The 11,903-nt window shown below is 44.3% G+C and overlaps 1 protein-coding gene across 2 annotated transcripts in view; it reads right to left on the bottom strand.

Moving 5' to 3' along the window:
- The window catches only part of egfra (epidermal growth factor receptor a (erythroblastic leukemia viral (v-erb-b) oncogene homolog, avian)), a 293,967-nt gene that overhangs the window by 25,727 nt on the left and 256,337 nt on the right, over positions 1-11,903 (bottom strand). The window lies entirely within an intron of this gene.

Here is an 11,903-nt window from a genome sequence, read left to right on the forward strand (position 1 = left end):
GGGGGGAGGCCAGATCATTATCTGGGGGGGGAGGGGGGTGAGTGAGGTCAGACCATTCTCTGGGGGGGGGGGGAATGAGTGAGGCCAGATCGTTGTCTGGGGGGGGGGGGAGGGGGTGGTGAGTGAGGCCAGACCATTCTCTGCAGGGGTGGAGTGAAGCCAGATGGTTGTCTGGGGGGTGGGGGGGGTGAGGAGGGAGGCCCGAACGCTCATTGGTTGGGGTGGGGGGGGGCAGATGGATCTCTGGTGGGGGGAGGAGTGACGATCGGTCTGGGTTGTGGGGGGGGGTAGATAAGGTGGACAGTGGTGTGTGTGGGTAGTGGGGGGGTGGACAGGGGGGACAGTGATGTGTGTGGATAGTGGGGGGGGTGGATAAGGGGGACAGTGATGTGTGTGGGTAGTGGGGAGGTGGGTAAGGGGGACAGTGATGTATGTGGGGGCCATCACTCCCGCTTGTTGCTCCCGGGCTGCTTTCTCCGGGAGTGATCTGACACGGGCGCACTTTTTCAAATTTGTTTCCAACTGCGCATGCGCAGTTCAGAGCTCCGATCGTTTCGGCCGCGTTAAGCCCCGCCCACAGCGCGAATGGGACTGGCGATTTTCTTTCAGGCTGAGTGCGTATGGGGGCGCCTGAAAGCAGGATCTCCAAGTTGGATCTGCATTACGCCCATATTCAGCACTTAGAATGAAAATGGTAAAATCCGGCCCAAAGTATCATCAGGAGGAACCACATCTAGTGCTGGTAAAGATTCAATGGCTGGCAACATAACATTATTCACTCTGGCAACATAAGTTCAATGTTAGATTCTCGTGACAAACCTCTTGAGTATTCCTGTATCTTGTTGACACTCTAGCTGAGGAGCCTAAGGGTGCTTGCTGTCTCTGAATATTGGAGGACTGTGTGCCCAGGGTACTTATAGACCCTTCAGTGAGGCTCAGTGCTGTTGAAGACTTGCCAAAACGCATACATGTAGCTTCCTATCTTAATGTGTTGTGGCATTGATGACAGAGGCCAGCGAAAGAGAGGGCATTTCCAGGAGGAGAGGTGCCCCATCTCCATACCATCACTACCACAAAGGAGGAAATGACGGTGATTACCAGGATGGCATTCACAAAGCAAGTTGGGAAGAGCAAGATGGATAGTCCTGGTGGAGAGGATGAAAATATATTGCAATTTGTGGATGAGCACTGCAGCAGCCAGTTCTCATGATCTCTTCTTGTGTCTCCCACAAGCTCTGATGTCGAGAGGGAAGGACACTATCCTGTGTCTGCATCAGGGCAAATGTCAACATCAGAGACATCAGAGACAGTGGGCGGGATTTTCCAGCCACTTTCGCCCCAAAACCGGAAAATGCCACCTGAGGTCAGTGGCCCTTTGCATGGTCCGCCCCCGCCCACTATGATTCTGGTGGCGGGCGAGAGGGGAAAATTCCCCTCAACAGTTCACATCTTACAAGCACCCCTCCACCAGCTCAGTCACAACAGTGGGTCCTCGAGTGCAATTAAATGGGCGTGACAAACAGATCACATGTGAATTGGACGTGATGGGAGAGACAGAGGCAGCTGTGGGCAGCCTGCAAGGGATGGAGGACAGCTCCATCTGCTCAGCTGGTTGCAGATACAGGGCCTTGGAACTATAGGAAACAAGGCTCTACTTAGACCAACAGCAACTGATTTGCCCACATACGTCAAAGCGCTCCAAGGCCATAGGTTGAAAATGGAAGAATCCAAACAGCTTGTGTGCATGGTCTTGGTTCAAGGTTTTGAGCTCTCATCTTGAGACAGTGGCCAAACCTCATGGAGAGCCCATATGTAAATAATTGTGGCCCCAGCATTGATCCCTGTGGCACTCCACTAGCTCAAGTTTGCCATCCTGAAAATGCCCCTCTTATCCCAACTCTCTGTCTTCTACTAGTTAGACAACCCGCTATATATGCTAATATACTACCCCCAACACCATGGACTCTTATCTTATTAAGTAACCTTCTGTGAGGTACCTTATCAAATGCGTTTTGGAAATCCAAGTATTTTTCATCTAATGGTTCCCTTTATTTATCCTGCTCATTACGACCAGAAAGAATTCTAACAAATTTGTCAGGTATAATCTCTTTTCATGACGCCATGCTAACTTTGCTTAATTACATTATGTATTCCTAAATACTCTGCTATGACATCCTTTATTAAGGATTCTAACATTTTCCCAATGACAGATGTTAAGCTAACTGGCCTATAGTTACCTGTTCTAAGTTGAAAATAGTGGCTTGCATTTTCCCTCTCAGGTCAGGATCGCAGAGTTGGGAAATTTCCAGGCTCCACAAAATTGACCCAGCAGAAAGCAGCCCGGAAGGTCAGATTTTCATTCACTGCCTTCCTTCATATCCTTCCCATCTGAAAACCTGTCACCATGGCATTGTGAATCACAGGGGCCTTGTAATGAGGCAGAAATTCTGGTTGGCTATCCTTTAGACCCAACCTCCCATTCTATTCTACCACGAATTTAAATGGACTGTTCAAAGCACAGCTGTTTACAATCTGATATTCTTAACACTTTTGTAGGACTTTGAAGGCTCACAGTCTATCCACTGTTGGAACACAAAGGCGGGAGACGAGGGAAGAGATTGCAGAGCCTCTGGCGATGATCTTTGCGTCGTCGATGGAGATGGGAGAGGTGCCGGAGGATTGCGGATGTGGTTCCTATTTTCAAGAAGGGGAATAGGGATAGCCCAGGAAATTACCGACCGGTGAGTCTAACCTCAGTGGTTGGTAAGCTGATGGAGAAGATCCTGAGGGACAAGATTTATGAGCATTTAGAGAGGTTTAGTATGCTCAAGAATACTCAGCATGGCTTTGTCAAAGGCAGATCGTGCCTTACGAGCCTGGTGGAGTTCTTCGAAAATGTGACTAAACATATTGACGAAGGGAAAGAGGTAGATGTGGTTTATATGGATTTTAGCAAGGCGTTCGATAAGGTCCCCCATGCAAGGCTTCTAGAAAAAGTGAGAGGGCATGGGATCAAGGGGCTGCTGCCTTGTGGATCCAGAACTGGCTTGCCCAAAGGAGGCAGAGAGTGGGTATAGATGGGCCTTTTTCTAAATGGAGGTCGGTCACCAGTGGTGTGCCCCAGGGATTTGTTCTGGGACCCTTGCTGTTTGTCATTTTCATAAATGACCTGGATGAGGAAGTGGAGGGATGCGTTGGTAAGTTTGCTGACGGCATGAAGGTTGGTGGGATTGTGGATAGTCTGGAGGGATGTCAGAAGTTAGAGGGACATAGATAGGATGCAAGACTGGGCGGAGAAGTGGCAGATGGACTTCAACCCAGATAAATGTGTAGTGGTCCATTTTGGCAGGTCAAATGGGATGAAGGAGTACAATATGAAGGGAAAGATTCTTAGTACTGTAGAGGATCAGAAGGACCTTGGGGTCCGGGTCCATAGGAGTCTAAATTCGGCCCCGCAGGTGGAGGAGGTGGTTAAGAAGGCGTATGGTGTGCTGGCCTTTATCAATCGAGGGATTGAGTTTAGGAGTCCGGGGATAATGATGCAGCTATATAAGACCCTCGTCAGACCCCACTTGGAGTACTGTGCTCAGTTCTGGTCGCCTCATTACAGGAAGGATGTGGAAAAGATTGAAAGGGTGCAGAGGAGATTTACAAGGATATTGCCTGGATTAAGTGGCATGCCTTATGAGGATAGGCTGAGGGAGCTCGGTCTTTTCTCCTTGGAGAGACGTAGGATGAGAGGAGACCTAATAGAGGTATATAAGATGTTGAGAGGCATAGATCGGGTGGACTCTCAGAGGCTTTTTCCCAGGGTGGAAATGGCTGCTACGAGAGGACACAGGTTTAAGGTGCTGGGGGGTAGGTACAGGGGAAATGTTAGGGGGAAGTTTTTCACACAGAGGGTGGTGGGCGAGTGGAATCGGCTGCCGTCAGTGGTGGTGGAGGCAAACTTAATAGGGTCTTTTAAGAGACTCCTGGATGAGTACATGGGACTTAATAGGATGGAGGGTTATAGGTAGGCCTAGAAGGTAGGGATATGTTCGGCACAACTTGTGGGGCCGAAGGGTCTGTTTTGTGCTGTAGTTTTCCTATGTTTCTAAACTGCTGCCATTGTTTCCAAGTGTCAACTTCTTGCACCTTCATACCAATTCAAACATCCTGGATCACCTTTAACCTCTAACAATCAAATCACCCAAGGCTTGCTGTCAGGCAGACTTCAGGACAAGTCACTTTTGTCCTTGCATTTTACCTTCATTTTACCTTAAACACAGTACCAAAACCTAACAATTTTATACATCTCAGAATTGTAACATTATAATTACCACTGAAACAAACTGACTGCAATAAAATTCACCTTCTAATTCACAACAGTGAAGACGGTTTTGATGTCGTTTTCAAATTAACCTTTTAAATTAACCTTATTCTGGATACAATAAAACCAGTTAACAGCAATACTGCATAAATTATTAGCGTATTGTAGATGCGACCCACACTTGCTGTTCGATTTGCCCTGAGGGAAAAGGTAATTAGCTTGGACAACTGAAGCTGATGAGGGCGGCAAGGTTGAACACAAGATCGCAGCTGAGTTAGGAGAGTTACAGTTTAGAAGTGGAAAATGTATTGCACCAAAGAGGATATTTGTAGAGGCATTGTATCAGCAAGTACAGGGAAATATTTCCTGCACTCCCAGAAACAGATCAAATATTGGTTCCATACTAGCAAAGAGCTGCAAAATAGTTGCAGTCAAATTAGTATCTTTATTGTGCCAGTATTTCTTTAAATATAGGATTTCTAGTTATTCCTTTACCAAATACTTCAGCACAATCAAAACATCTCACTCCGGAAAAAGCTACATGAAGCTCTCCATGTGTAAAGCCAGGCCAAGAGATATTGAGGGTTGTGATTTGTCACAGAGGGGGCGATTCTCCCAAAAGTGCTGAATTGTTGAGAAAATTGGTCTAGATCACGACTGTTTATTTAGTGGAACTTCAGACTCGAATCTTCCCACTCTGTGCAATGCAGAGGTCACAATCGTGAATATAATTAAAACCCTGGGGGGGGGGTGGGTGGGTGGGGCCTATTCACACCGTAGTCTGATAGCTCTGGAACTCTGCGCATGGGCAGTGGCCCCGATCTGCCAGTTTCTCTGGGACCCCCGCAATGCTGCCTCTCCAGCCCCCCCACCACCACAGCCCGATCGCGGCCCCCACGACAATTTCGCATGCGCGAATCCCGTTAAATGGCCGACACGCGATTCTCCCGACCGGACCCACCAGAAAATTTGCGGGTCGCAATGGGAGAATCGCCCCTAGAATATGGAATTCTAATTGGGAATTGTTTTTTCCAGAGTTGAAAAGGCAGGTTTACTTCTGACGGGGCTCAATATTATTTGAGGATTAAACATCTTGGATGGATTCTCCAGCCACGCTTACCTCAAAACCGGAGAATCCTGTCTGATGTCAATGGAGTAAGAAGTTTAACAACACCAGGTTAAAGTCCAACAGGTTTATTTGGTAGCAAAAGCCACACAAACTTTCGAAGCTCTAAGCCCCTTCTTCAGGTGAGTCAATGGACCTTTGCATGGTCTGCCCCCTTGCCTGCTACAATTCCCATGGCAGGCGAGACAGGAGAATTCCAGCCCTTATTTCCAAGAAATTTGCTCGTTATCCCAATAGCATCTATTATTGAAGAAAACAGCATCCTAACTACCAATCTTGCTCCATGTCTAAGTTCTTGATAAGGATTCAAGCTTCAGAGCAACATTATAACTGGTCCTTCCTGGAATCCAGTTGTGTGCCATTGGCATTAATTGCCTATCCACAATTGCCCTCGAGTAGATTGTGATGAGCTGTCTTCTTGAACCCATGCAGTCCCTGTTTTATAGGAACACCTACTGTGTTGTAGAAAGGGAGTTCCAGGATTTTGACCCAGCGACAGTGAAGAAACATCAATATACTTCCAAGTCAGGATGGTCTGTGACTTGGAGGGCAACTTGCAGATAATGGTGTCCCCATGCATTGGCTGCCCTTGTCCTTCTAGATTTTAGAAGTTGTGGGTTTAGAAGGTGCTGCTGAAGGAGTCTTGTTGAATTGCTACAGTGGTACAGTGTAGAAATACTGGAGTGTATAGACTGTTATCTTCTTCACCGATGGAATGTATTCTTGTAATTCCCCTAGCAGATTTTCTAAAAGCTTTTCACTCAAACCTAGTCAAACCTCCTTTTGGCATGAATAGCTTTTCAATAATAAGTTGTATCAAAAATAATTGTCCCCGTCATTTTGTCACACTTAATGATTTCCATCATCACATCCACACCTCCCAGGCCATCCACTTTCATTTCTTCCATTTCCAACATGTCATCCTCACCCCATTCTTCCCATTCCCATCCCTCCCATCAATCCCACCCATTGATGTTTCTTCACTGTCGCTGGGTCAAAATAATGCTATTCTGAAGCTTGAATCCTTATCAAGGACTTAGTCAGGGAGCAAGCTTGGTAGTTAGGATGCTGTTTTCTTCAATGGTCGATGCTAAACAGATAACAAGCAGATTTCTTGGAAAGAGAGTGCTTAATCCTCAAATCTCTCCAGCCAGGGTAACTTTGTTGTTGGGTTTCTTTTACCTCTTGCTATTTTTGTTCTTCACTACCCTCCCATCTTGTTTCTACCACCGCTACCAACCATTGGCAGCCGTATGTGTGACACACACTTTGGTCCTACGTGCGTTCCAGTTATCTCCACATATGCAAGGCACCACCCACTAAATAAATCAACCAACAGAAGTGTCCTTAAAATTGACCAATTAGAACAGTCTGGGTAGACAAAAAATGAGTATTGTTACAGGTTTTGGAAAAAATGCATCACTACTAACAATTTGCTTTTGTTCCATCATCACATTTCTTAAGTCTGTTCCATTATAATGCATAATTGAATACCACTTTTACTAATGAAGCGTACTGTCCAATTAATAATGTAAGTCATATTATGAACCAAATAAAGAACTGTCAGGATAGCTAAGCATCATTATAATTAACTGCACTGAGGAGATATCAGTTGAAATGAATGTTTGCCTGGAATTGAAAAGACCTGAACTGAATGTAGATTTACACTGGCTATACCACTTGTAGCGAACGGATTATCTCAATTTTCCAGCAATTTGGTGCACGTAAATACACTGAGTAGCTTAAAATCTATTCCTGTTGAAGCTTAATGATCCCTGTAGGCTGCTGAAAACCTCCCTTCCTCCCAATTAAAACTTGAAATCTTATATTAGACTTCTCTTTGGATCCCTTTAGAGACAGAGTGGGATAACAGTCTGTATTCAGAATGGGCACACCCTAAACCTGGTTTCTTCATCCCTTTTGAAGCTTTATGTGCAATATTCCTGTTAAGCTATGCAAATATGTGACCATGCAGCAGCCTAACTGGTACTGTGCAGGCATTCTTCTGTAATAAACAATGTGCACGCACGGCCATGGGAAAAACATTTAACGGATTGCACACAGAGCCGAAATGGGCTGCGCATAGCGACTAAATTTTAAAGGGAACACTACTCATGTGAACTGCAATTTGAAACAAAATTGCATAGTGCCCATGTTATGTCTCCTATGAAGCAATACTAATGAAAGCTGTTTTACATGTTGTTAGTAGCAAAGGCCGTTACAGAGTACTCCTTAACCACGGTATTGGGCCAATTACCTCTGTCCTGCTCCCAAATAGCTTCTAAAAAACAGATGCAAGATAGCAGTAATGGGAACTAATCTTTTGCTCCCATTTTGCTTCTCAACGGCACTAAACACAAATTTCCTCTGTAGCGTTTTCTGATGTCTATGCTTGAAAAGGATTCAGCAATGTAATTTCCATCCAAGTGAATGATCGAGAACATTGCATTCAATAATCTCTTTTACAGCACCTGCAGTTCAGAGGCAAACTATTCATTAAAAAAATCATAGCGCTGCTGAATTCAACACCTTGTACCATGCCATCAAGAATAAAAATAATAAAGCCTTGCATTCAAACCAATGGTACTAGTAGCCTGTTGCAGTTTGCTCAGGGAGTCCAGGTTACTGTGGCAACACGCACTTTTTATATGCATGTTGAGTCTGGGGTTATAGACAGTGATGGTGGCGGCTCCAACTTTTTTTCCATTACATGGTTGACCTGGAATCTCTCCCACTCTTACTGTCTGCCAGCGGTTTGTGTTGAAAGGATTTTCGGGTTGGTAGTCAACTGTTTGGCCGTGTTATGAATGCACCTTTTAAAAAAATAATTTACTAGAATGTGGGCTTCGCTGGTTAGGCCAGCATTCATTCCCCATCCCTAATTACCCTTGAGAAGGTCTTTCTGTGGCTATCTATCCAGGACTCAGACTCAAAGACAGAGCTTCTGGCTCAGAGACAGGGAGGCTAACCACTTTACCATAAGATCTCCCTATTAAAACTAGTACCCTCCTCCGTTTCTATTAATGAAGACTTTCCAATTCATTCCACAGTGGGAATTACCTAGAAATCAGAACACTAACAGCACCACTGCTTTGAATACTGGAGATTTTGATGCTATTGTTGCCATTTTATGTCACAAATGCACAATTCCAATATGGGACAAGCCTGATGCCAATTTGGTAAACGCCAAACAACTGGCACTCTTTACCCGCTGGCACCTCTATTTTGCCATTTTACCCACACTGTGCTAAGAGCCTTTGTTCAAATAGGGAGATCAAAGAAGCCCCAGAGTTTGGGCCTGTGTGCTCATCATATTGTCGATCCCTGCACAGTTAGTGGGAGAGGAACCCCAGCTAGTAAGTCTATCTGAACTCTCCATAGTACAGCAGCCAAATCCTGATTTAGAGCCGCAATCCACAACATTAGCTAAACACATACTACTTGCCTTAAACACTCTGTATGGTATCAGTCTACGAAATACCATATCCTGCACTTTGGCTGAACCTGGTGAGTAACTGTATCCAAAAATTCATGCTTAGCACATACTTAATGAAAAATGGCAAAGTTTGAAGGACAAAAGAAGGAATATTTTAAGTGCAAAATTCCTGAACAAAGTAATAAAGGATGCACTTAGAGGTAAATTCTTTTCTGACATGTTATTTGTATGTCAAAATATGTGAACTCCTTTCTTAGACAAACCTTTTCAACTGTATGTAGACAAATTTCAAAACTTAGGTATAGTTTATTTTTCAGACAGTAATAGGTTACTAAACGACCATCTTCAATAGTAAAAAGCTAAGATAGAGGAGCTGAACTATCAATTTTTACACTATAGGCCTTGGGGGAAGCTGTACCGTGCACAGAAAGAATATTTGATTCCAATCAAATGATCCTGATTTAGCAGATCAGTTCTGTCCTTTTTACTGGAATCTAAGCCCCAAGAAATACGTTAACGGAATAGTTTATTATATACACAGTCGAGGTTTATTAGAGCTGCAAATATCGACAACCAACAGTCATGCTGAAACAAGAAAAACCTGGAAACACTCAGCAGGTTTGTCAGCATTAGTGGAGAGAACGAATGAGCTCTTTCACATTACTAGCGTCTGCAGTTTCTTTTGTTTGTCATGACAAAAGTTGTTATATGTGGATATACCTTTGCTGCAGGGTTGATAAAATAACTGGGTGATAACATTTGTATCTGCTTTGAAGCTTATGTGTAAATGATCTACAGACACGTTCAGAGTGACCTGTATCACACCAGCACCACTGCTTTGAATACTGGAGATTTTGATGCTATTGTTGCCATTTTATGTCACAAATGCACAATTCCAAGATGGGACAAGCCTGATGCCAATTTGGTAAACACCAAACAACTGGCACTGTTTACCCGCTGGCACCTCTATTTTGCCATTTTACCCACACTGTGCTAAGAGCCTTTGTTCAAATAGGGAGATCAAAGAAGCCCCAGAGTTTGGGCCTGTGTGCTCATCATATTGTCGATCCTCTGGTAGAACCCTGCACAGTTAGTGTTCTGATTTCCAGGTAATTGATTGCATTGGATCATGAGGAGGAAAGGATGGGCCTCTTAATCTGTGATCTGAGTTCAATGGAGAATTGGGTAGGAAAATCATAGGCCCTAGGAGTACTATTGGGGGCTTGGGAGTGATGTTAGGATGGGGAGAATGGGATTAGGGGGAAGGTTGGGGCTGGGGCTGGGAGGAGATTGTAGGGGGCGGGGGGGGGGGGGGCGGGGGCTGGAGATGGGAGATCCTGGGGTCGGAAGCAGAAGTGTATGTGCGTCAGATGCCATTTTGTTCCCCAAGTGGTACTTACAACACCCAGACAATGGGCATTATTGATTCCAACTCCAGGTCCAATGTCCACAGACATTATTAGAGTGTGGCTATTGAGCATTGGAGAGGAATTATGGTCAGGAAATCCAGAGGAGTAGTTTTCCCCAAATACTGTGGAGTCTTAACTCCAGAGCATGTAAAACAAACATCCAAATTAGAAGCAGGAGTAGGCCATTTGGTCCCTCAAGCCTACTCCACCATTTAACAAGATCATAGCTGATCAGATTAATACCTTAACTCCACATTTCTACCTACCCCTGATAACCTTTCACCCCTTGCTAATCAATAGAGTTCTGCTATAGAATATTTAGTTCCAAAGACTCTCGACCCCTCTGAGAGAACAGAATTTTCCTTATCTCTGTCTTAAACGTCGGCATCTCCACATCATTAAATGAGCGACCCATTCTTTTTAACCAATGACCCCGAGTTCTAGATTGTCCAATGAGAGGAAACATCCACTCCACATCCACTCTGTCAAGACCCCTCTGGATCTTAAGGATTTCAATCAAGTCATCTCTTACTCTTCTAAACGCCAGTGTATACGCAAGCCCAACTTGTCTGACCTTTACTCATAAAGCAACTCACCTGTTTATTTCTGGTATTAGTCCAGTAAGCCTTCTCTGAACTATTTTACATCTTTCCTTAAATAAGGAGACCAATGCTGTACACAGTACTCCAGATGTAGTCTCACCAGTGCTCAATACAACTGAAGCAAAACCTCCCTACTTGTTTGCTAGCTTCCCCATCCTACAGCCAATCTGCTTGACAACTTTGATTGCAAGCCAGACACAGAAGGCTGTCTACATGTAGGTTCAACGAAGGTGGCCATTTGTGGAGAGTGGGTGGAGCATGTTGGGATGGGGGCAGGGTTAGCGAGCATTGGAGAGGAAAATAACAAATGTTGTGGGGAGATCATGGAAGTGTGGTCAGGGGAATGAGCTCCTTGACTGCATAGTGTGTTATACCTGAGGGAAACACCGATGCCATTTCAGTTGCTTACTGTTACGACAAGCAATGCTGTAATTACACTTACCTTGTGGATTCAATCTTTCTAGCTGCCATGGGTTTCCAAGACCAAGGAAATATGGATAACAGTAGTTAAAATCAAAAATCTTTTTAAGATAGAGGCATTTCTTGAAAAGATTTCAACCACCGATCTATCTGCTGAAAGCGTGTTTGTCATCTGCCCCTGATCCAAGTTCCATTAAAACTTGGGGTGGGTGAGCTCGAGGCTGGCTGGTGTTATGTTTGAACTTTCTGACATTTACAATTCTCACCTTTCCTAATCCTCCTGTTTCAGATCTTTAAAATTTCCACCAATTAATTTTAGTGTCATCTCACAGTCTGTGGACTTGCATTTATCAGCATTTTAAATAAATATTGTTTAGTCACAAAGCAGACATTTTCTTGAACAATTTCTGAGAATAGACAGTGCCATTAACTATAAAAGTCTCTGTCCAAAACTATAGACATAACTGAATAATGATTATTGATCATTCTCCTGACATAGACACAAAGGTACTCCTCAGGCCCAGCTAGTTGAGACCCTTTATAAATCAGGTTCAGCATCTTCATTTGAAATAGGAGAAAGAAAAATCACATATGTATT

The sequence above is a fragment of the Mustelus asterias genome, chromosome 2 (genome assembly GCF_964213995.1).
Source record: "Mustelus asterias chromosome 2, sMusAst1.hap1.1, whole genome shotgun sequence".
In the NCBI taxonomy this organism is placed as follows: Eukaryota; Metazoa; Chordata; class Chondrichthyes; order Carcharhiniformes; family Triakidae; genus Mustelus; species Mustelus asterias.